Source organism: Diceros bicornis, unplaced genomic scaffold (genome assembly GCF_020826845.1).
Source record: "Diceros bicornis minor isolate mBicDic1 unplaced genomic scaffold, mDicBic1.mat.cur scaffold_283_ctg1, whole genome shotgun sequence".
NCBI lineage: Eukaryota > Metazoa > Chordata > Mammalia > Perissodactyla > Rhinocerotidae > Diceros > Diceros bicornis.
The window spans coordinates 61,105-87,717 of NW_026691157.1; the positions used below are offsets into that span (position 1 = coordinate 61,105).

A 26,613-nucleotide genomic window follows, 5' to 3' on the forward strand; every position below is an offset into this window, starting at 1 on the left:
CTTTTCTGCAGTATCTTCCACTTGTCTGTTTCCAAACAAAATCCAAATTTAGGACCCTAAGCTAGTAGACTGTTCTTGTGCTCCTGCCCTACCTAAACAACATTACAGATGTGAATAACTGAAAAAGAGGAACTGGGGCTTGTTCTCAGAGCTGAATGCCGCCCAAGGCGTCCCCCGAGGAGGGGGAGGTGGCAGAAGATCATCTCAGTGGACTTTTTTTTTGGCGCAATTAACAAAGAGTAGTCAATCAACTACCTAAAGTCCCATAATTTAACCACGTTCTCCCAGTAGTTTATTTCCTCAGTAAACAGTCTGTACAGTTACTAAACAACTTTTTTTTTCCCTAGAGAAGATTGTGAGACTTTTGTCAAAGAGCTGACTATAACTCTCCCTTAATACCCTGGCAAATGCTTAAAATTTTTTTGTTACATTTCTAATCTAGTGGAAACCATTTCTAGTCAATTGCATTTCAATGTAGCCAAGAAGAGGAAAGGAGGGCTTTCAATTGGTATCGTCAGCCTTTTTAGAAAGGGTAGAACAGTGTCATCTCACGGGAGAGAAAATGTCCACTGCTGCATTTTCCAGATTAAACAATAAAAGGGGTGGGGGAATAAAGGCTGCTTCTCAGCTGGTGGGCATCCAGTGACTAGCCACCGCGGTAGCTGAGAAAATCGTTACCCCACCGCACGCCGGGATCTCTCCACTTCTGTCTCCTACCTTCTCCCGAAGTCAATCATACTGAGTCACTGAGCCTAAGGAATTGTGACATATTATAAAACTAGTGGAGTCTTCAATGTAAACATCCTCCGAAGAGGAGCGCAGCCCTTGTACGATTTCAAGTCACGCTGCGTGAACCGCCCGTGCGTACGTGTGCAGGAGTTTCCTCCTCACCTGCCGTCCCTTCCCCTACATCCTCATGAGCGACGCCTATTTATACCGGGTAATAGCACCCCCATACAAAGCCTGCTTTTATTAGTCAAACACAGTGCATTTGCCAAAACACCCTTCATTAATCAAGTCACCTCTGGGGGAGTAACAGAATATGTGTGAACTAAATGTTGTTCCCCCAAGAGAACCTGTACCTTCAGGATTTTCGCTTGTGTCTTTTAAAAAAGTTTTTCGTTTTTACACTAGTGGTGATGTTGGAGGAGTAATAAAAGCTAGACATTGTGGAGAATGAAAAGCACGCATACTCCTTAGTCTAAAAGAATAGCAGGCCAGAAGGCAGTCCATGTTTCTGCTGAAGGGCCCCTCGTCCCGCAGCTCACACAGGCACACCAGGAGGACATTCCCACAGCAACCACGTTTCCTAAAAGAACACCAGGTGCCTTGCACCCTTTGCTTCCAAATACCACTCTCCTGTGTTTTGTTTTTGTTTAAAAAGAAAGAAGTAAGAAAGACAATAAAGGAGAATAAAAGCCCAAACAAACGACAGCAACTGAAGGTCAGCGCCTGCCCCGGGCCCGACAGACGTTTCCAGTTCTGCTCCTGTCTTCTGGTCCCCAGCCCCTGGGGCCCGGGCGGGCTCCTCGAGCATCTCCATCAGGCCCCTCTGGAAAGGCTCCTCTCCCTCTCCTCCTCCGCACAGCAGTCTCTTCATTTCAGGCGCTGAGTCACGGTGGCCAGGGCGACGGCGAAGGCCTGCACAGCGGAGAAGGGGTACTGGAAGTCCAGGATGTACGCATTGCCGTCGATCCTTCCAAACTGCATCACCTGGAGGGCGAGGGAGGGAAGCAAAGACATTAAAGCACAAACAAGGCGGGACACAGGGCAGCCGGGTCTGGGCAGCACCTGTTGGAGGCAGATAGCATGGCCTGTGAGATGCCAACAAAAGTGACTCCGATCAAGCTTCTCGATCTAACTACGAGTTTGGTGGAAATAAAGGAGCGGAGGAACATGTTAAACAACGCAGTGGGGAGACAATGAGCAGACCTCAGGGCATGGAAAGCTCCACAGGTCAAATGAAGGGGCTTCCTCATCCAGGAAACAGAAAAAGGAAGAACAAGTAGGAAGAAGAATCTACAGGCTAAAAGGGGCTGACGAGAAATATCAACTGCAACTGTCAATGTCACTACTCAGAGAGGGACAGAATGCCACCGCCTCTTTCCCAAGCCTGCTTGCCCTTGTCATTTCAGTACTCATGGGACCACGTGACATGTATTATTATGCAACATGTTATGTACACTTATTTATTGTCTTTCTTCCATTTTTGTAAACTCCATCAGGATAGGGATTTTCTGTTTTCCTCATCGATCTAATTTCAGCACTTAGAGTAAGGGCTGGCAAACTCTCTGTAAAGGGCCAATAATATTTTAGCCTTTGTAGGTCATACGGTCTTTGTCACAACTGCTTAACTCTGCTGCTGCAGGGCGAAAGCAGCTGTAAACTATACTTAAGTGGACGGGCGTGGCTGTGTCCCAATAAAACTTTATTTATAAAAAGCAGCAGCAGCCGGACTGGCCTGTGGGCCATACTCCTGGCTCAGAGGATTGCCAGGCACACAGCAGGTGCTCAATCAACATTTGTTGAGTGAATTAATGAAAATGAGATTTAAATAGGAGAAGTGAAGGGAATTCCAGGATGGTGGAGGAGGGTAGTTCCAGAACAGTAGCTACACAGCAGGGCTGGGGCAACCGTTCCAGGTTGGAGCAGGAAGAACCGACACATTACCCAATGTGTTTGCACCAAGAGGGGACTTGCATTCTGCCAGGGAATCCGCGAATGACTTAATAATAAATACACAGAGAAATTAGCAAATAAGCAAGCAAACAAAAACTGGGTAATTATTATGTCTGGGGGACAAAAACCACTCTCCAATAAAAAAAGAAATGTGATTAAACCATATCACATGGCTCAGCTCTGAACGGTACTTACTGGCATAAGGAGGTGACCAGTGACTACTGATTCAACTGGGAAGGGGGGTAGAGAAAGTTCACGTGTGTGTAGTCAGAGGGTGGGGGGTGAAGAAAACAAACCCTCACGTTCCTCAGGAAGAAGTCAATACACAATGCTGAAAACTGAAAAATCACCAAATAGTAGACACCCTGCTCTTTACAAATATGGTGGCAAATACCAGAAAAAAGCCAACAGAGGTGGAAGCACGCCCTCTGGGGGAGGCTGAGGTTTGGGAGCACGCAGGGGCCTGTTAGGGGTCCTCTCGGGTCTTGTAGAAGCATTTGACTTTAAAAAATCAGTACACGTGTTACTCTGATGAGAAATAGACAAGACAGCAAGGGGTACACTGAAAATCACAACTCCACTTGGCCCTGAGAGACACCAGCTGTTTTCCACATTTCCCCTGCGGCCTTTTGAGAAACGCCCCCCCAAGGCCAAGGCACTGATACCCGCCCCCCCTTTAAAGGCCCCCAGAGGCCCGTCAGGATGAGACAGCCGCGCCGTGGCCCCGGGCCAGGCTCTCACCTGCCGCCCCTCCAGCTCCATCTGGAAGTTCTTGGCCGACTCCTGGGTCACCCGCCCCCCGAAGTCCAGCTGGCGCCCCTGCGTGGCCTCGTCCACAGCGGCTGCTTGTTGGCCATGACGTGCACGAAGCCCTGGCTGCGCAGCCGGCCGTCCTCCCGCTCGCTGGCCCTGCGGCCCTTGGCCTCCTCCGGCTCGCCGGCCGCGCGCAGGCTGCGCTTGCCCTTCCAGCCCGTCTGGCCGCCCTGGCTCCGGGTCACCAGCTCGTCCCCGCTGACGCGCAGCCCGGGCTGGCTCTCCGAGCTGTCCTGGAACCCCTTCCTCTTGTTCAACTTCTTCCACTTCAGCTGGTCTTTCTGACTCTTCTCTTTCTTCTTCTCCCTCCCCAGGCGGGGGCTGGAGATCAGGGAATTCAAGTCGCTCCGAGTCCGAGCCTCCTTCTTCATCTCGCCCTCTGTGATGGCCTGAACGTTTCCCTCCTCGCTCGGCTGTCCAGGCGCTTCCGGCTCTTCTTCCCGAATGTCTCCGGCCGCTGGGGGACCGGACTTTCCGTCAGGGAGAGGACTTCCTGGAAGTTGTCAGCAGTCTCTACCATCACCTCTGTGCCCAGGTGGCTCTGGAGGTCGGCGGGCGGTGGGGACACGAGGGGCTTCTCCACCACCAAGTGTGCCTTGGGGGGAGCGTGCCCTGGGGGTTCTGCACGGGCGGGCATGCGCTGTAGGAACTCCAGGGGTGCAAGGCGACAGGTGGCGGCTGTAAACTCGAGCACGTGCTGCTTCCTGGATACATGGGGAGCAGGGGGCAGTAGCGGGGGGCGGGTAGGCGGGCTACAGGACCACGGTGGGCTCCTGTTGTGCAAACTGTGTCTGGGACAGGGTGTCTTTCGGGGAGCAGGGAGCCTGCACTCCCGGCAAAGGGGGGGTGTTATAGCTTCCTGGGTAGGGCACTCCCATCCCATAGCCCGTCTGGAAAGTGGCAGTCGGGCTGGCGGGCGACTTGGGGGAGACGAAGGGCACTCGGGACACGTCCAGGTGCTGGCTCTGACCTGCCATCAGAGGGGACAGTTTCAGGGGGTTGGGCACTGCAGTCTGTGCTGTCCTGTCCTGGGGAACCCAGATGTCCTCCCCCAGTACGGGGTCCCACTGGTAAGGGGGCGGCCGCTTCCCGGCCACCGCAGCCTCGGGCAGCGCGGGGTGCCGCAGGGGCTTCTCGACTGGACAGTGCTGGCCCAGCGCCTCGTCCTCGGGGAAGGCCGAGTTGACAGAGTGGGCGCGCTCGCGGGCGCCGTCGGGCGGGCTCAGGAGGCTGTAGGAGGACTGCAGGGACAGCGGGGACGTGCCGGCCGCATGCGCCCCCGCCCCCGCCCCCGCCCCCGCCCCCGCGCCCGGCCGCGCCCCCGCTGCACTGGCTGCAGGTGTAGAGGGCGGGCGGCGGCCGCGCGGGGAAAGGCGCTGCGCCCTTGGGCTTGGCCAGCGGCTGCGGCGGGGCGCGCGGGGGCTCGGCCAGCTGCGCCGCCCGCAGCGCCGCCTCGCGGTTGTTCCTGCGCAGCGCGGCGCGGATGAGGCTGCTGTCCGGCCTCTGCGCCGCGGCCGGGCCGGGCCCAGCGTCCCGGCGAGGGCGGGATACCGGGGCGGGTCCCCCGGTGGAATGGAGGTGGAATGGAGTAGCGCGGCCCCGTCAGGCGGTTCAGGGTCGCGCTGGTGCAGGGCTGGGGGGCCTTCTTCTCGGTGGCGTGAGCCTCAGGGTGGCCGAGCTGCCTGGGCCGGGGAGGGTGTAGGTGTTCCGGGCGCAGAGCATCGGCGTCCGGGCCGGCACACCTCCTCCACGCTGCCGCTGCTGTGGAAGGTGGTGATCCTCTCGTAGCCCAGGGGCGGCTGATGGTGCGCCGCCGTGGGGTACAGCGAGAAGTCGCCCTTCTTCAAGCACACGTCCACCGGGGGCTGTGGGGGCGGCAGCGGGGGCGGCGGCGCTGCCGTGGTGGGGGCGGCGGGGATGGTTCCTGGGTAGGGCGGTGGGGGCTCATCTTCGCCACCTGGACCTCCTGGAGGGCACTGAACACCACGGCGTCCCCCTCGGCGGCCAGCTGCGGCACCGGCCGCAGGGCCTTGGCTGGCTTCTGCAGGTGCTCGTGGTCTTGGTCTCCGTGGTCCACCACCGACAGCTGGATGGCCCCCTGTGCTGGCGGCGGCAGGGACAGCTGAGGGGGGTTCGGAATGATGCGGCCCATCTCCACACCTCCGAAGATCACCTGTCCGGGGTTGGAGTAGCGGTTGGAGATTGCGTATGGGTTGGCACTGTCACTTGCGTGCTCAGCTGCCCCCACGGCCGTGGTCTGATTGGTCAGGACGTCCAGCTGCACGTTCTGATTGGCCAACAGGGACTGCACCAGTCCTATGCTCTGTGTGGGGGCCGTAGCTTGAGCTGAGCTGTGCATGGGCGCGATGGGGATGTTCACGGTACACGGTGGGTTGTTCTCAGGCACGCCAGATGCTCCCGTCACTGGAAGATTAGAAAAACCAACTGCTTACAAAACAGTGCCATGAAACTGGGTCAGAATAAGCAACTCATCTAGGCCTTTTACGTATAAACTGTAATTCCTACAAACAGATGCCTTTGCGTGGGGAAAGCTGGACCCTTCCTTCAAGTTACACAAAGCTTCTCTGAAGTTTCTGGAAGGACACTGGCAATCGGTGGGCTCTGGAGCTAAGGGCATTGTCAGAGCATTTCAATGAATACTTCTGAACCTTCTGAGTGTGGTGCCACGTGTCTGAATGGTACTATGGCAAATAAATGTTTAAGGACACTTTTTACTCATGATGGTCATAAAACGGCCCATTCTTATGCAAGAGGAGGGCAGTGGTACAGTATGAAACTCCACTGAGGACTCAATGCCTAGGCTTCTGAGTAGGTTTATCCAGGGTTTTGGATTGGTTAGTGTGGGAAGTGTCGTGGGGCAGATGTGTAGCTGAAATTTGTACGTAAATTAATTTTCTGTAAATAGAACCATGTCAAATGCAGTAGAGAAACCAATGATAAGAATCCTTTGGCAGATCTGCATATGAGGGGAAGGATCATTTCCTAACTTTACTGCTTTTTAGCATTTCAAACAGTATATAAGTTAGAGCCACACTGATTAAAACCCTGTAAATCCACCCTATTTGCACACAGGAGGAGTTTAATGGAGTGTGCGTTTGAGCAATCATCTGCAGACCACACGCAGGGCCTCAGCGCCACTGTTCAGTACTGCCCTTTCTAAAGAGCCCACAGAGCACTGGAGGTCTGCTCATCTGGACCTAAGTGCCACGTGACTATGAGCACGTGCGCAGGAAACAGGCATTAACAGGAAATTGCACAGGCTGGCTGACCTTTCACCAGAACTACAGAGGGAAGCCAGTAGTCCATCAAAAGCTAAGCCCACCCTTCGTGCCTGTGACAGACTCATCCCCCTTCCCTGGGGTCCTCCACTGAGACGTGACTGTCCCCTGGCTGCAAGAATCTAGGTCCTGTCTCAAGTTTTCTATGATTCCTGTTCAGATCCCTCTTCCAGATGCTCTCTCCTCCGTATGGAGTACTGAGGGCAGGCATCTTCCCCGCCGAAGGAGAGTCTCTCTGTTGCGTCACCAGCAGTATGTGTAAGCCCTGAGACAAATCATTCCTCCTTTCTCTGGGAAGCACAGACAGTGACGACAACAGCCGCAACAGCTGAGCACGAGAGAGCTAGATTAGCCACATTCCGGGAGAACGGAGGGCGCTAAGGGGAAAGTGTGAAAGCCACTTCTAAATCCAAGGTTCTGAAATAGCAGGAGAGCTGCTATAAAGCTCATGTGTGAGATTTCACCAAACTGCAGGTTTATGGGGTTGCAAAACCTCGCCCATTAGTCCAGAACATCTGCTCCACCCATGAGGAGAAAGTATACCTATCAGAGAACCAAAGACGGCTACTGTCAGAAAGTACAGTAGAATAATTTTACACGCAGAAATCTGGCTGAAGGAAGGTCAACAACGCCCCCAAGTTCAGAGCCCGAGTTGGGACGCGTGTCCCTCCCCATCCCACGGTGAGGTCCAGAGCCCCTCGTTTGAGAATGACAAGATACAGGAGGAGTCAGTGGCCGTGTACGGTTCCTCTGGCTCAGAAGCCAGAGGCTTTCAGAACCTTGCTTGGTTCTAAGTAGAGGAGCCTCTATATTTATAAAATTGCAGGTGGACTTTTTTGAGAATAGTTACATATAAATAATTGGTGGACTACTTAGAAATCATTCTAATAATCAAAATAGGATTCCCCCAGTAGAAAAGACTTAAATTAAGATGCTATGGATCTGAATGTTTGTAAGTTGAGATTTTAAAAACTTATACCAGCTTTGACCTTGAACTCAGACCTGGCCTCTATGCACTGAGACACACTCTGCACATTAGGAGAGAGATGTTCCGCCCCGGAGGTGGGGCAGGTTTGAGAAACTGGGCTCTGTGGCACCACAGGGAGATGCCATTCTCTAAGCAGGGATTGAAAGGATGAGGGCTAGCCTGGGGTCAGTGAGACTGGGTTTCAGTCCTGACTTGACTGAGTCCTGATGAGTCCTGTTAACTTCCCTATCTGGGCATATGACTAAGAGGACTACCGAGAGGATAAAGTGAGATGGTAGAAGTGCTCTGTGATCATGAGCCATCACGGCCACCTCATCGTCCTTGCTCTGGTAGCTCCCCTCCTCCCCAAACCAGTGACAGTAGGTGACCTTTCTCCAGTGACACGCCACCACACCCACCAACCTTACTGAGGAAGTTGTACCTTTTCCAAACCGAGGCAGCAGGCACGGACTGACATGTTGGCATTCTTGACTACTTACCACTCTGTCCCCGTCGCGACCCACTAACAGAGGGCTCGTGACAAACCAGTTGATGTGTGAACACACCTGGTAAATCATCCTCATCTTCACTGACAACATTCGGGTTGAAGACAGGTAAATTAACATACTCCATGGAAATCTTCCGGACCTCTGGGAGATAGATGGTCATCTGCCGCGGCTGGAGATGCAGGAGGCTGGTTTTATAGATTACTGGTGGGAGGAGGAAAGCACGGTTAATAGAGACAAGCCAGAGGAGAGCCAAGGCATCAACAGTCATGGGAAGAGATGTGGGGTGACCTGCGTGGGCAAGGCCGGAGACTCTGAGATCAGCCCTCCACCTCCCCTGGCGCACAACTGGCCACCCCGGCCACGGACTGGATTCGGGAACAACAAATTCTCAGTCTAGCCCAGAATTAAAAACCTATCTTAGACAAATTCTTTTTAGAATGAGCTGGGTTATGACAAATGTATTTTTTAAAAATCCCATTTGCAATCACCAGGATAACTTGGTGGAAACAGTTGTGATAACCAGAGAGCCAAGCTCAGGGGGCAGTCAAGCAGCTACTGGAGGGCAGCTACGCGGGGAGCAGCAATGACACTCGGGCTGTATTCGGGACTGGATTCTGGGCTTCCTGACTTCCAGTTTCATGCTCAGGATAGAGAATCGCGGAGAACTTCCACACAGTTTCTTTAAATGCTAAGATTTAATTTCATTAACAGGGACCTTTAAGAGAAGGCCTAGACTGCAACTAAAATATTTAGAGAAGACAAAACAAGTTGAAAAATAATGAATCTGAATTTAAGTTTCACAATAGGTTAAAATCAGGATGAAACTGTCCCGTCAACTTTCTCTTATGTTTAATACTCTTTGCTGTGAGATATGTAGAGGTTCTTTAATTATTCCTATTCTTATTTTTTATTAAGATGAGCCAAGTTCTACCTGCGAGGCTGTCACCTCACAGCCTGGTGGCTGACTGGCCAGCACTCCCACAGCTCCAGGCCTTCTGCTCTGAAGCACCGTCGTAAGGCTGCTCCTTGGGCTTGAGTGGGCTGAGACGCCTTTTCCACGCCAGGGGTCGTTACAGGTCTTATTCATGTTTTCCTCTCTCTTGCCCACAAAAGAGAGTTTGAATTTTGTCTCAAAAATTCTGGATGGTTCCATATAGCTTAAGAATTAATGCATTAAAGTGCTATTCTTTGTCGTTCAGATCGACAAAAGGATGTAAAATTAAAAATCTCAGGAGGGATGTAAAAAATAATATCAGTTGCCTCCAGGGAAAAAAACTAGGTGGTTGGGGGTGAGGATAAGAAAGATTTTTACTGTATATTCTTTTAAATCTTTTGAATTTTGAATTTATTCCACATTTTTAAAATTAAGAAATGCAAAAAATTAAAAACACAAAAATTTCATGAGCCTGATCATTCTAATTGAAGGAAACAAATTATTCAATGTAATTATCCAATTATTCAATATAAAATATCCAACAGCACTCACTTTTTGAATCTAACAGAGTGTCAAAGATTATTTAATAGGGCGCCATATGTAACAAACCCTCTAGAATCCCAGAGTTAATTTCTTCTCTCTAGTAGAATCATGTGGAAAATTCTTTTAGCTTGACAAATGAAAACGCTCTTTTTAAAAAGGTCAACGATTAGGACAATGATTTCACCGCAGTCACACACCAAGCTTTTGTCTTGGGCACTGAGATTCCTAATACAGGCCCTCCCATCTTAAGGTCCTCCTTGACTTCTTTATGGATCCACTCAACATCCAAGAACTAAGGGCAGAATGAGAAGACCCGTTGAGCATAGGTGCACGTCCATTCCTTTTGTCAACATTTGCTGTAGGCAGATGGCTAAATTCTCAGATTACAGGTGTGGGGTAACCATGCCTCTCACACAGTGGTTATTAGAATCACCATACATATCATGAGGGTGCTGCTGAATTACTGAAGAGCAGGCTTTTGTGGTCATGAGAGGGTTTCCCGGCTGTTGAAAACATGAGAGATTTCTTTCCATTATGTGAATGGATTGTCTATTGTTATTTTCTAAGTCAGTTTTATGTTTTACTTTTATTCTTTTTTTCCTTTGAGCTGAGAAACCTCAAAATGAAAAATCCAAATGCAGCACCATTTAATGTCTCTGAAGATGCATACACAGCAACAGGTCTTTTTAACATCTGCTTTGCAAGAACTATTTGTTTTAAAAGATCTAACTGTGTCTGAAACAACTCTAATGGGCAGATCCAGAATTTTTCAAAAACTATTTTTGGTAGGTTACACAGACCACATTCAAGATGGGGCCACCAGCCATCGGTGAACCCCACTGGCTAAGCTGGCCTTCTAGAGAGACGTGTGCGTGTTAGATGATCAGGCAATGTAGCAAGGTGGGGGACAACACAGGCCCTTAGCCCACACAGAGATGTGGCCATTAGGATGAAGCTGCTTTGAAAAGGACCTTCTGTCATTTCACTCCTTCACGGTCCCCTAGTAAATATGACACGTCAGTCATTCAAGCAGATACAGAAGAGAAGGCAAATTCTGGGTTCTGCCCAGCCTGGTTCTCCCTGGGTTCCATTTTCCTCGATGTCTCAAACTTCTCATGGAGAGGATATTTATCTGGTACTTAGAAATGAAATCCAAAAAGATTTACCACTAAGAACTGTACTAACAGTCAGCCAACTTCTTCTTAAGGTCTTGAACACTTTCTTCTTGACTTTCTTCAGGAGTTTCTTCTGACTCAAGAACCTAAAGACACTGGTACCAAAATCTGTCCACAGTAAAAGACCAGAAATCAAAGTAACCAGAAGCCTATAAGAGCTTTGATAGAGATTTCGGCTATTTTGTCATTTTTGTAAGTCAGGGCTTGTATAAAAAAACGAAAACACCAGTGGCAAAAAAAGAATTTGAGTGATAATTCTAATTTTTGTGAAATCAGAGTGGCTACAGTCAAACTTTGGAGGTAAAATACATGCTCATCTTTTGGTGTCATAAGAGCGCATTTTCTACATTAGGCCACCAAAGGTTGAAATTGCTTATTCAGCCTGAGTTCCAACCGGGACAGTGGGAAGAGAACAGGACGCAGTTTTTACCTGCACCGAGGTTGGTTGGCAGGAAAGCAGCCAAGCCCACAATCTTAAATTTGGTTCCCCAGATATTAGACATGACCTGAGCAAGATAGTTGTGCTGTGGGGAAAAAAAGGAGAAAAATCACAATCTATTTCCATATTTTCTATTGATCACTCAAGAAGTAAGGACGTTAACACTTTTTGCTTAAAAAGCCACACGTGGGCACTGCCAGAAATATTCACTCTCTGTCATTCCACTGTTTTTAAGACCAGTAGCTGCCTACAGCATGTCAGGCACCCATTTGCAAGTGGTGGCTCAGCGAGCTGTCATTCTCAGGTTGGGAGTGGGGGCGGGTGTGTCCCGGTGTGTCCACATGTGTGTAGGTTAAAAAGGCACAAAAGTGATTTGGGCACTTTTTTCTTTACCTCTCCTTCCTCCCAGTCACTGAACCAGAGAGAGCACCTGGCTCTGAACCCATTTTCATCCTTGATATTTCTCCTGGAAACATCAGCTGCACTGATACCAGTATATCCCAAAACTACCCAATTATCTGTTTCTTATTCAATCAAATTTTTAAAAATTTAAGAAGTTATCACTATGCCCAAATCATGCATGAGTGTGTGTGTGTGTGTGGAAGGGCAATAATAAAGATGAATAAAATACAGCTCCTCAAAGAGCTTAGAACCTAATGGAGGAGAGAAGGCCTGTAATTATTTATATACAAGGAAGTGACTGAGAAATGTCCTAAGGGAGTTACAAACAAGATGCTCTGGGATTACTGTGGCTGAGCCAGGGGAGGAAGCCTTCACGACAGAGGGGAAGTTCTATCTGGAAGCACGTGGGCAGAAAGGAGGGTGAGGAGATGGAGCGGGTTACCCAGGCAGGGCAAAGGCACAAAGGCGGGAAGAGGTGAGTCAACAGTGTGGCTCTGGCACCTGGAGAGGAGGGGGTGTCGAGGAGGACAGGAGGGAAAGACAGGCCAGGCCAGGCAGTGGGGCTGTGACCAGGGATTGGCTCCTGCCGACACTGGAGTCACTGAAGGGTCAGAAGCGGCTTGAGGGAGCAGAGGTGAGAAGTGTGGCTGTGTCTCAACCAGAGCTACCTGTGAGGAGATTCCTGTGGCAACAGGGGGATGCCCGAGGTGGGAAGAAGGCCCCTCGGGATGTGGAGGTGACGGGGCATGGAGGAGGGCAGACAGGCTCTGGTTCTCTACGCCCGTGTCTGCAACTGCAGTGACAGGCACGGAGAGGGGGGACCGAGGGTTCAGCGGCCATCAGGCACACACTGAGGAGGGGAGCGGAGCGTTGGATTGGGGGACCACCCGAAAGCCGACACTACCTGAGTGATGTCTTCAAAGGGAAACTCTCTTCGCGTCAGGCTGGGCGAGCCAATGGAGGGCTTGCGCATCGGCAACCGTGGAGACCTGGAGATCTCCTGTGCCTCCCGGGACAGCTTGGGGGACTTCTGAGCCTCAATGTTGATCCTGCGGAGGCAAGGCCCCGAGGGTCAGGCGCCCCGGTGGGGGCAGCGCCTGCACTCCTGGCACTCCCTTCACTGTCCACCAGTCACGGTGGATGTGCCACTCCCAGGGGCCACGTCCCTTAATTTACCCAGGCCCCGCCCGCCTGCTTCTGCCTTATGAACACGAGGAAAGAAGGACAGAACTGCATATCGAATAATATATATTCAACAATATAGTGAGGTTCAATCGAGTGATTCATTTGTAAAGAACCTCAGAGAATTAACTTTCTACTGAAAACTTTCTACTGACTAATAGTAAGTTTGGAATCGTCCACATGTCTTCTGCCAGGGGTCGCAAAATTCGTCCTGAGGAAAGTGGCGGGTGGAAGAGGCGTTTCTCACCTAAGTCCACAATGGCGTTACAGTTCCTAACACAGTGCTGGGATTTCAACAGACTTACCTAGCATCTCCCCCCTGCAATATTGACATCAGATCAGTGGATCTAAGTTTTTCTGCTGCCTTTTGATCCTATGTTATATCTCTGTTCCTCAGTTCCTTTGTTTATAACATGGGGACACATGTGTTTAACGGCAGTCTACCCCAAAGAGAGTGTTATAAAAGTGAATATGGTAAGGTTGATGACATTCCCTGAAAGAAAAGCATTAAGCCTCACAGATACTGCTTGAGAGCTTGATAAGACACCTAGGGCTCCCAAAGTGTGGGAGGACAGGGGGACCGAGCTGGTTAAAGCTCTGAGCGAGGACAACTGGCCTGGCTGCTGCGTAGGGGCACTCAACACTGAGAAAGACGGAAGGAAAGAGGACCAGCTCCAGAGACCGCAACATCCGGGAGCTTTCCAGGGACATTTACAGGTGAAAGATTTGGTTGCTTATGTATTAAATGGCCTCTTCTCCTTAAGCAATGGGAAAAGCCAAAACACTGTAGAAGTGTAGAAAAGTTCATAATTTTATTTGTAATTTTAACAAGCCTAGAATAAAGATGAAAAAAATAAATCGAACAGATTGCTGGATATCTGGATATCTATATGGGAAAAAAATGAACGTTTACCCCTAACTCAGACTATACACAAAAATTAATCTGAGGTGTAAATTAATCTGAGATTTAAGTGTGAAGGCTAAAACTATAAAGCTTGTAGAAGAGAATAGAAGAATGTCTCATGATCTTAGGGTAGACAAAACAGGACAAAAGCATTTCCTAAACAGCACACGAAAAGTGCTAATCATAAAAGAAGAAATTCACATTAGACTATACAGCAATCCATATATCTGCTAAAGGACTCATAGCCAGAATACATGAAAACTCCTACAACTCTAAATAAGAGAAAAACAACTCAATAAAAAATGGGCAAGGGGCTGGCCCAGTGGTGTAGTGGTTAAGTTCACGTGCTCCGCTTTGGTGGCCCGGGGTTCAAAGGTTTGGATCCCAGGTGTGGACCGACCCATTGCTTATCAAGCCATGCTGTGGCGGTGTCCCATATGAAGTAGAGGAAGATGGGCATGGATGTTAGCCCAGGCCCAATCTTCCTCAGCAAAAAGAGGAAGATTGGCATCGGATGTTAGCTCAGGGCTGGTCTTCCTCACAAAAAAAAAGGTGCAAAAGACTTGAACAGACACTTCACAAAAGAAGATATCCAAATGGCCAATAAACATAAAAAGCTGCTTAGCATCATCAATCATTGAAGATATTAGGATTAAACTACCATGAGATACCACTATACACCTACCAGAATGGATAAAATTATTTTTAAAAAATGACAATACTCTGTAGGTGAAGATGGAAGCAGCTAGAACTCTCATATACTGCTGGTGGGAATTTAAAATGGTACGACAGGCACCTTGGAATACTGTTTGGCAGTTTCCAATAAAGTTGAACATACGTCTACCCCGTGGCCCTACAACGCACTCCTAAGCATATACCTGAGATAAACGAGTGCATACGTCCATAGAAAGTCTTGTAGAAGAATGTCTACAATGGTTTTATTCATGATAGCCCCAAACTGGAAACTACCAAACATTCAATTGGTAAACGGAATAAACAAATTGTAGTATATTCATTACAATGGAATTCCACAGAGCAAAAAAGAAAAACTGTTGATACACGCAACAACATGAATGAGTCTCACAATCATTATGTTGATTAAAAAAAGCCAAATAAGAAAATAGGACATGTGGTTTGACACCATTTATATGAAGCTCAAGAGGAAGCAAAACTCATCTATGCTGACAGAAGTTAGAGCAGTGGTTACTCTAGGGAGTGGGTATCGAATGGGAAAAAGTACAAGGGAACTTTCCGGGATGATGGAAATATTCTTTATCTTCAACTGGGTGGTGAATACACTGGTTTACCAACTGCACAATGCATTATGTGTTTACAATCTGGGCAGGTACGTATCTGCACGTACATTAGACCATCATTTCACACAGCATCAAGAATTTTAGAGCTAGAAGGATCTTAGTGAAGATCTGCTCCACCCTTTAACTTCATAGACAAGGAAACTGGTCTCTAGGTCATGGATCAACGTTACATTCTGAGGTTACAGAGCCCTCGGTGGCAGGGTCAGGACCAGCAAGGCAGGGTTTTTTATCTATGACACTGCAGGCCCTTCCATCTGCTTTTAGCTTTTTGCCACTCTTTAGGCCAAACCCTTAGGATAGAAATTTTTTTGTGTTTGTGAAGAAGATCAGCCCTGAGCTAACATCTGATGCCAATCCTCTTCTTTATTTTTTTGCTGAGGAAGATACCCTGGGCTAACATCTGTGCCCATCTTCCTCTACTTTATATGGGACGCCACCACAGCATGGCTTGACAAGTGGCACATTGGTCTGCGCCCGGGATCCGAACCTGCGAACCCCGGGCTGCCAAAGCAGAGCACATGAACTTAACCGCTATGCCACTGGGCCGGCCCCCCAAACATTTTTTTTAGAATACTATTTTTTCCAATTACAGCATCAAAGGCATTTGATTCGGCATTCCTTTCAACACATTACATACACTGTAAAACCTCTGTCTTACTGTTCTCAGACCAGAAATAAAAACAAGTAAGCCAGAAAGCTACGGCCGCCCCTGCCACCCACCACCAGTGCTGACCCCTAGAAGTTCTGAGGGTTCAGCAAACTTCTTCCTGGGGATCTTTTGCTGTCCTGAAGGGAAGAGTAAAGGAAAGCTATAATTATCACAGGCAGATCTTCCAGACGACAGACTTGGATTGCCTCTTGCTATGCTCCTCTGGTGTGCGTTAATGGGATTCTGCTGCAGACACAACACAGACACACCTCCAGAGGCTCAAAAAGGGAGGACGCCCCTACAGACCAAGATTACCTTGGGAGTTTGGGTGATTTGCTAGCTCGGGAGATTTTGGGAGATTTCTTGGCAGCCCAGTCGTCACTCAGTTCGATGTCACTGGAGTCTGAGCAGTTGCAGCTGTCGATCATGGTAGAAATCAAGCTGTTTCCATAGATTTCATCGGGTAAGATACCAAGCAGTAGATTTTAGGGAAGTGACATCAGTTAGACCCTCACGACGATCATTACTAGGAACTAAGGACAGCCTGACCCTATAGGCAGCCGTTTGAAGTCTACAGGTTGAAACAGAAAGGAGCAGAGCATTGTCTTCCTTTTACATTTTTATGCCATTATATTTTCTAAGCAAAAGTAGTCCATTACTTCTGCGGTTAGCAAATGGGCGTGGAATTTTAATGCCTCTGGAATGTACAACAGTCTGGCACTGTTTACTGTGCCAAACCTGGCAACAAAACGGCCGCGCTATTGTGCCTCACCACACACCAGGCTCCATCTGGGTTCACACGGGCAGCCTGGGAATCCAGGCCGGTCAAGGGGCTTGCTGACTCACTGACTCCCCCAGAACCTGCTTCTGCCCTGGGACCGGGGAAGGCCCTTGTTGGTTCTGGGCCTGCTCTGGACTCAAGACCTGGCAGAGTTGGGTCCATTTCAGGGACTCCGAGAAATTTATGTCTGGCGTGTCAGAACCGTCTCCTGGAACCGCCACAAGGATGCTTGCCGGGGGGGGGGGTGGCTATCCCACCTGCTAGAGGTGCCTGCCTGCTTCGAGCAACGGCTGGAAGAAGACCTGTGTGGCAGGACTTTCAGTGGGAGCTTTGGGTTCTCCTGAGGGTGCCTGCATGGAAGCCACTCAAAACAACCTTGTCAATTGGCCATTAGGTAGAAGATTAGAGGCCCCAAGGCAGAAGACGACAGACACAGCAACGGGGCGATCACAAAACTGCAGAGTAGATGAAGTCCATGTTTAACATCCTCCTCAAAACCCCTTCTCCTTTGCTGCCTTCCTCACACGGCCTCACATCCCCTCACATCCCTTCACCACCCAAACCCTGCTCTGCCCCACCCCAGGTCTGCCCTCACTGGAAGTACCTCATTCTTCAAAATCACTTTGTTTTGCTGACAAAAGCCTCATTCCCTCAAGGCTCCAAGAGCCTTGCCAGGCAATAAAAAAGCTGTATCATTCAATCACAATGAAATAATTTATAGACTATGAGCGATTTTACCATTCAAAAGGGCTGTTTACATTTGAAAGAATGAGTTTGTAATCCAAACTAATCTCTGTTTCTGAACACGTGGAGGTGACATCTGTGTGGAGGTGACATCTGTGAACAGGGCCTCTCTGAGGGCCCTGGAGGCAGAGCAGAACAACTTGGCGTGCTACTTGGAAGGAGACTAGCTGACGCCCGATCAGTGTTACTACATCGGCCTCTTCATCAACTACTTCCTGAATCAGAAGGCACGACTCGTGAATCCAGCAAGCTGGAGTGGTGTGCATCTGAGTTCCATCAAATAAAAAGGCTTAATTCACACGGCCCAAGCAGTGCTTTACATTATTTAACTTAGGAGCCCTAGATCAAAGGAAGTTTGGCCACGATTCCAAAATGCATATAAGCCCACAGAACGCTTCCTCTGTGTTCATGAGCACAGAGCCAGTTCACCGACCTGAGGAAATTCAGTAATGTATTGTCCACTCAACATCTGATTGACTTGCTGATGCCGGGGTTTTGTAATTGCTGGATGTCATACCCTTTGCTTTTTTCCTTTACTCACGTCTTAGTCTGTGTGGGCTGCTATACCAAAATACCACAGACTGGATGGCTTATAAACAATAGAAATTTACGTCTCACAGTGGGGAGGCTGGAATTCCGGGATCAGGGTGCCCGTATGGTGGGGTTCTGGTCACGGCCCTCTTTGGGGTTGCAGACGGCTGACTTCTTGCTGTGTCCTCGCATGGCAGAAGGGGCTACTTTCTGGAGCCACTTTTATAAGGCAATAATCTCATGATTATAAAGGCTCCGTCCTCATAACCTAATCACCTCCAAAGGCCCCACCTCCTAATTCCATCACACTGGGCATCAGGATTACAACATACGAATTTAGGGGGGCATAAGCATTCATAACCACTTTTATTTTATTGTCTGTCTCCCCAACTAGTGGAAGGAGAGTTGCCTGTCTCGCCTCCTGCTGTAACTCTAGAGACCAGAACAACACAGAGACTGGATAAATACTTCCTGAAAGAAAAACGAGGTCTCTCCCTGCTGCCTGGCTGCACCCCAGACTAACTGCAGCAGGATCCTGGGAGTGGACGCGGGCACTGTCGATTTTTAAGGCTCCCCGGTGATTCCCATGAGCAGCCAGGGCTGAGAACCACTTGCCCAGGAGCAGAAGGACTTCCCCATAGAACGGACTTAAAGGGGGCGGCGTGAGAAGAAGGGAGTTGCTTTCTGAGACAAGCCCCAAGTCCTGCTTGTTCAGTGTTACAGTTACACACTTGGAGGCTCATCACTCTGCTCCCTGTCGTCAACAACTAGAAATTCAGTGCAGCACGTCAGAGTAAGACCCAGGGAGCCTGGGGGTGATGGACATCTGTACCTCTTATTTCTAGAGATTCTGTCATTAATTTATCATGAAAATTCTGGAAGAAACATACAAGTTGTAGATAAATGTAAGTTGATATTCCTCTTTGAGAACAGAAGGCTGAACTGTACTGTTTGGGGCTTCACATCCCAGTTTTGTCAGTTTGCAAGAATATGCTTATTTCATCTGGGTTGAGGCCTTTTCAAAACACACAGCCCAAATCAGGTATCTTTTTAGAATTTTAAAAAAATCTTTAAGCACAGTTTCAAAGCTTTTAAATAAAAGTTCTGTCTTAGTCTGCTTGGGCTACCATAACAAAATACCACAGACCAGGTGGCTTAAACAAGAGAAATTTATTTCTCACAGTTTGGGAGGCTGGAAGTCCGAGATCAGGGTGCCAGCATGCCAGATTCTGGTGAGGGCTGTCCTCCTGGCCTGCAGACGGCCACCCTCTCACTGTGTCCTCACGTGGGCTTTCCTCAGCGTGTGTGTGTGTGTGTGTGTGTGTGTGTGTGTGTGTGTGTGTATGCAGGGAGATCTCTCTTCCTCCTCTTACAAAGCCACCAATCCTACTGGATTAGGATCCCACCCTTACAGCTTCATTTAACCATAATCACCCCCTAAAAGCCCTGTCTCCAAATACAGTCACATGGGGGTTAGAGCTTCACCATATGAACTTGTGGGATGGACACAATTCAGTCCATACATTCCGCCCCTGGTTGCCCCCTTATTCATATCCTTCTCCCACGCAAAATACATTCATTCCATCCCAACACTCCCAAAAGTCTTAACTCACTCCAGCATTAACACTAATGTCTAAAATCCAGAGTCTCATCTAAATATCACCTGAATCAGAAATGGGTGAGAGCCAAGATACGACTCACACTGAGGCAAAACTCCCTTCCAGCCGTGAACCTGTGAAACCAGACAAGTTACGTGCTTCCAAAACACACAAGACGGCAGCGGGCCAGGCACAGGGTGACATTCTCATCCCAAAGGGAGACACAGGAGAGAAGGAAGGGCCCCAGGCAAGTCCAAAGCCTAGTAAGGCAAATTTCTAGACCTTAAGGCTTGAGAATAACCCTCTTTGGTTCAATACTCTGCCCTCCAGGCCCACTGGGGTGGCAGTGTCACCACACAGCTCGAGGTGAGGGTCCCCACGGCTCTGCGGGGCTGGGGTCTTGTCCTCAAGTCTCCGGGTGGAGGCTGTCTGGCCTGCTAAAATTGAGGCAGTGGCCCTGATGACCTCTGAATCGCTTTTGGGGTCATTTTTCCCTCTTGAAGAATAGTGCATGTTCCTATCCGACCAGCTCCATCATCCCGTCCTGTCAAATCCAGGAAGTCAACAGCCTTCCTTCGTCTCAGCCCGTATGGACAGGCTGAGAACTTTCCAAATCTCCAAGTTCTGGTTCCTTTTTGCTTAACAATTCCTTCTTCAGTGTGTCTCTCTCCTCTCTCATTTTACTATAAGCAGTTAGGAGGAACCAAGCCAATCCTCCAAAACTACTTAGAAATCTCTCAAATATCCAATTTCATTTGCTTGCAAGTTTTATCTTCCACAAAACACTAGAACACAGTTCAGCCAAGTTCTGTGCCACTTTACGACAAGGATCGCCTTCCTCCAGTTTCCAATAACATGTTCCTCATTTCTGTCTGAGACCTCACCAGACATGGCCCTAATATCCATATTTCTAATGTGTACCTCAAAACCCTTCCAGCCTCAACCCATGACCCAGTTTCAAAGCTGCTTCCACATTATAGGTATTTGTTACAGCAGTTCCCCACTTCTTAGTACTAAAATCTGTGTTAGTCAGGGTTCTCCAGAGAAACAGAACCAATAGGAGGCAAATACATATACACACACATACAGAAAAAGAGAAAGAGATCATAAGGAGTTGGCTCACGCGATAATAGAGGCTGACAGGCCCCAAGGTCAGAGTGCCAGCCTGGCTGGGGTCTCGGCTTGTGGATGCACACCTTGCTGTGTGCTCACGTGGCCTTTCCCCAGTGTACGCGTGCGTGTCGAGAGAGAGCTCTCCCTCTTCCTTTTCTTTTTTTTTTTGTGAGGAGATCAGCCCTGAGCTAACATCCGCCAATCCTCCTCCTTTTTTGCTGAGGAAGACAGCCCTGGGCTAACATCTGTGCCCATCTTCCTCCACTTTATATGGGACGCCGCCACAGCATGGCTTACCAAGCAGTGCATCGGTGCGCGCCCGGGATCCGAACCAGCGAACTCCGGGCCGCCGCAGCGGAGCGCGCGCACTTAACCGCTTGCGCCACCGGGCCAGCCCCTCCCTCTTCCTTTTCTTATAAGGCCATCAATCCTATCCCATTGGGACCCTACCTTCCTTAAAAGCTCTATCTCCAAATACAGTCACATTGTGGATTGGCGTTTTAACATGTGAATTTGGGGGGGGGGACACAATTCAGTCCATAGCAAGCTCTGACTAAAGATTTCCTTTGGAAAATTTGTGAACTTTTGCTAAACAAAAATTATTGGGATTCATGCTATGTATTATAAAACGCACACTGGTAATTCTGAGAAACACATTTGTTAAGTTACTTGGGGGACATTTACAACAGGGGATCAAAAACTTCAGAGCATAGCAATCCCCTGGGGCCTCCACTAAGTTGCAGATTTCTAGGCGTCGTCTCCAACGTGCTGAACCAATCTAAGGGGCAGGCCTAGGAACCTGGATTCAAGTAAGTATCCCAGGCAATCTGCGGGAAGGTGGCCCATGGACCACATCTGAGAAACGACGACATGGAGGACTGAGAGAGTTCATCAGCTTCTCACGATGAGCAAGTCCTGGCTTCTCAAAGTCAGGAACCCTCTCCTCTCTGAACCAGGTTACGTCTACCACTCGGTTGGAAATTAGTCATGTTCTGCCTTGTGACACATCGTCTATTTTTGTCTCGAGGTATTTAAATCTTGACTTTTTTATTGAAATTTTCAAGTGTTAAGTTGTCTTTCACCCAAAAGGGATCATGAACTCCCTGAAAGCAGAGATGCCCCGGCACTGCTTCACAACCACAGGAGACCCGAGGACCGTGTACAAGGCAGGCACTCAATACGTCCCGCCTATCTGCTTTGCTTTACAGCCTTTTCATTATAAAAACACAACACCTCCTTCCCCACAGGCCTGTTAGCAACTGGGCCAGCCTGTGTTGGGAGGAGCTGACAAATGTGACCACTACGGAGAAGCAGGCTGGGACGCTCAGGTCAGGTCCACACAAGCAAGGTCTTAGGAGGCTGCAGCCTTGTCCCTACAGCACAGCCCCCGCTGCTTCTGTCCTGTTCTTCAGTGGGAAATTGACGCACAGGAGCGGGGGAACAGAAGCAAGCTCTTCACATAACTTCCCGTCAACACTGAATCCGAGCATAGGTTTTATAAAACTGCATACACGGGAGGAACCTTAGAGACAATGACCCCGCTGAGAACCGGCGATGCGCCCTCAGGTTCAGGACCTTTCCCAAGTCCCCCCATCAGTCATCTCTAACCGCCATGGCTCCTGTCTTCTCTCTTCCCCTGAAACTGCAACTTCCTTCTAAGTTCACGTGCACTGCTCTCTGGCTTCTCTCACTTTGCCTTCCTTCCTTCTGAATCTTCCCTCTCCCTCCTTTCCACCTGCCTCCCTACCAGCCTCCAATTCTTCTCGCTCTCCCTGCTCTTGGTCCCAGGTCATCACATGACTCAAAAGACGAAATAACTGACTAATATCCAATTTTTAAAGTATAGTTTCACTGCTTTCAATTTTACACGGTAACACTGACAGCAGAATGTTGCTACAGATGCGGAGCATTCCAATAAAGAAAAGCAGACAGCAAGTGGATCGACTGTAAAATACTGAGGTGGGCAATTGAGGCCAAGGTTGAAAAAGCCCATTGCACGTGACACTCGGCTAACTGGTGATGCTACACGGCGCAGCGGCTTCAGGGACAGAATGGGGGCAGAGGCCAGTCTAACGGGCGGGAGAGGGAACAGGAGATGGGAAGTGGAGAGAACAAGTATGAACTAATGAAAACAAATCTAATTCAACCCACATTGTCCCACGGTCAGGCGCTTACCAGGCACTGGGGGTACCAAGATGACTCAGTTCCCTCCCTCCGGGCCCTCAGGATTCAGGGACTGTGTGCCCCGAGGGATACCAGCAGCTCAACTGACTGACGGGCGATGGGCACAGAGGGGAGAGCTGCTCACTCTGCTCTAGGTGACCGGCAAGATTTCACAGGGAGGCGGGGGAACGTTTGAGCCGGCAGGTACTGCTGACAGAGGCCACAGGCCTCCACAGTGACTACAAACAAAAAGAGCAAAGTCCCTTCCCTGGAGGCTCACACTCTAGGGTCCCAGAGAGAGGTGCGCAGTGAGCCCCCTGAATACGGCAACGGAGTCATGAAGATTGGTATAAGAGAGTCTTTAGAAGGAGGGAGTGACTGTCATGCGAAATCTTTACGGACCAGCAAGAAAGTCTCCTTGGTCATCAGCTAAAAAGCAGCTAAGGGTGGCTTAGCGAGCGCAGAAGCAGGATCCCAGCAGGAGGCTGAGGAGCAGGCTGAAGGTCTGAAGCGTTTAATCCTGTCACTCGCTCCGGGGGGCAGCGACGGCATCTCACTACTGTTTTGATGGTCTCAACAGCACATTCAGGCCCTCAGTGGATACCTGACAAATAACTGAAAGAGGAGGCTGCCATTCCCAAAAGGCCCGCGCCAGCCTCCCCTTGATGACAGCCGATGTCTCCTCCCCCCACAGCCCCAGCCACACGGAGCCTCAGGAACGCTCTTAAAAACCCGTGGGAAAGTCCACTTAGGGAATCGGTAACTTCAGCAGGATTTTGGAAACGGAGTAGCTTCAGGGATGTTCCACGCTAGCCAAACGTTCACAGATAGGCGTTACCTTTGCGTGGGCAGTCAGGAATACCAGTCCGCACCCCCCGAGAGGGGTCTGCAGTGCCTGGCGAGGCGCCCCCCTGCGTTGCTGTCTGAGCGCGGGTCCGTGATGACGAGCTCCGGCGCAGCTGGCTGACGCGCCGCCCCTCGAGGACGCGCACGAGCCCGCCCAGGTGCTCCAGGCAGAGCGCGTGGCACGGGCCGCCCACCTCCGGGCCGCGCTCTGTGCGCTTCACGGTGCGGCGCAGACGCTCGTTGCCGGCCGAGGGGCAGCTGACAAAGTCGCGCGTGTTGTCTGGGTCCGGAATCGGGGGCTGGAGGCAGGACGTGGAGAGAAAAGAGCGTGCACATCACTGATTACCCTGGCGGAGCACTGGCTGGCGGCTCGGGGAGGGTTAACTGTGCGGTGCGGGACAATGACTCCCAACTCTGGGCGCACGTCACAACCTCCTGGCAGCTTTCAGAGACCTCAGCCCGGATCCCACCACAGACGATGGAACTGGAATCTTGTGGGGGTGAGCCTGGGCACGTGTGTGTTCTAAAAACTCCCCAGGCGATTTTAACGAGCAGCCAGGGTCCAGAATCACTGGTGTGGAACCAAGAGTGTAAAGCAACTTGAAGAAAATATCACAACAGATTCTAAAACTCGGATGTTGTAGGAAAAAATTAACCAAGAAGTCAATCTGATACTTAGAAGCAGAGACAGAAAACAAAAAAGAGAACACAGGAAGCAACCTACATGCGGAGGGCCAGAGGGAACGGGGAACCCACACTGGAACAGCCACAGGCAGGTCCAGTCCACATACCACCATAGCGACAGACCAGTTCTCAAGCTCCAGTCAGCATAGAGGACGCTGACAGCGAGGGCTGGGTGAGGGCCGCCCCTCCGCACAGTGATGAGGAGAGCAGGCCCCGGGGTTGACAGGGTCCCATCCTGACCGTTCCCCTAACGAGCCACAGAGCAAGTCCCTCACTTCTAAGAACGCGTTTCCTGCTTTCTCAAGAGGGGATAACGGCAGCATCTGCCAGGGAGTCAGGACTGAACAAGGCAGACTGATCATCAGGACGACAACGGCAGCCACGCTCGGGATACTGCCTCTGCCATGAGAAAGCTAATGCCTATCACACAAGGTGACTCTCTTGTGGACACTAAGGGTGATGCTAGGGACAGACTGCGCGCGTGGGAGACCGAGGTGGGACTTTGCGGAGCCGCACACCTTCATCTTGCAGAGGAGCAGACGTGACTTCTGTGCTCCTGCTCTGGGACTCTCGCCTGTGTTCCTTGTCTCGGCCCTCCTCTTGGCGAGCCTTCGGGAACAGGCAGCCAGCACGAGTGAGGAAGGAGGAGAAGGTGAGTGGAAGGGCTTCACCTTGATGGTGGGGATGAAGGCAGTGGGGAGGTGGGAGCAGAGGCGGGGGGGCGGGGTCAGCTTGCTGACATCCTTGTCCTCTCGCAGGGCGCTGGCAATGGCCTGCTGGCACAGCAGCTGCAGGCCGGACACGCGGTGCTCCACACGGACCACGTACAGGGCTGGTCCTGATGCCATCAGCAGCCACGAGTCCCGGTGTCCCCAGCAGATGGAGATGATGGGGCGCTGCCAAGAAGTGAAGGGAGACTACGCTTAAGCTGTCGCTCTTGTAAGCAAAGATCATGCACGCTTGTGTCAAGCCAATTCAAGTGACCTGATAGTTCATGAGGATATTGGTTTTAAAAAGCACAAGAGAGGATGTTACATACCATATTACAAAAATTCAGTATTTCCATTGAAAAGCAGTTAGATCCCCAGGCCACAGCACAAAGCACTGGAAAAGTTTTACAAAGTTCTTTTACACGTATTATCTCATTTAATTTGGTGCCATAAAACCTAACTTAGCTCTTATGACGTTTCTCCCAGGAGATGCAATCAGCCTGGGGGACTGTACTGCATATTCCTTACTGAAGCTCTGCTATCTGGAACCCCAAGTAACTGGTGGTAGGTATTCCCATGGCTTGGGGAGGTGGTGAGGAGGCAGACCAGACGGCTCTTCCCTTTTGTCCCGACAGGGAGCATTTTAGAGTCAAACCATCACTGGATTTGGGGTCATGAGCTATGTGACCTGGGAACTATGATGTAACCCTTGGAAGTCTCCTACTTTCTCATGAGCAAAATGGGAGCTGTGAGGACTAAAGGAGATGAAAGACGTCAAGTGCTCTGGGACCTATCACCAGTTATAACCCATAGATATTAAGTCACTGTTATTCTCAGCCATCCTCGAGCTGATGGGGCAGAAAGAAAGTAGAAAGCTATCTGGAAAGGGGAGAGAGGGGAACACAGCCCCTGTGGCAGCTGCTCGAGGGGTCTGTGGCCATCATTTGCTTTGAAAAGGCAGGCTGAAATCCAAATGTGCAAGTTAGAAACTAGTTGTACTGAAAAAAATCCAAAGCTTTAGGGGTGCCATCTATGTAAGATGAGCCAAGGAAGAAAGAGGGAGGTGGAGGGAGTGATGGAGAAGCAGCGAGGGAATTTCTTCACTCCGATCTGGACAGATGGAGTTCTAATTTAATGAGGTCTTGAGGGGTTTCAATGATCAGAAGTGGGGCTATCAGATCTTTTATATGAATGACAGATAGGAACAGAGTTTTCCCAACACTTTAGTGACAAACATTAAGATAAAAGGAACACATGAAGACGCTTGCTTAAAATCGCCTCCAGGGTCGGCTAATCCTGGTTTGAACTTCAAAACACAATGCCGGGCTGAAGATAATTCATCTTCCATTTCCATCACAGTGAGGCCAGGCAGTCACAGCCTGGTGGACGAGGACCACGGAGCCTAGAACTCAAGTCTGGGGGCTTCCGGCGTACTTCCAAGATGGGCCTCCTTCTAAGAGGATCCCACGCGGAGGGTGGACCCCAGAGAGACGCCTGTTAATTTAGAGCAAGGCAGAATCTCTGCTGAAGACAGGGCAGACAGCACATTAAAAATACACACCAAATGTATTTGGTATCATCAACCCCCTTACGTGCAGGTTAGGACTAAAGTTCTATTCCTACCAAAGTCAT

The 26,613-nt window shown here is 49.8% G+C and overlaps 1 pseudogene; it reads right to left on the bottom strand.

Annotated features, from left to right (window-relative positions):
- Positions 1-1,596: 1,596 nt before the first annotated feature.
- LOC131402822 (tubby-related protein 4-like) lies at positions 1,597-26,613 on the bottom strand (annotated as a pseudogene).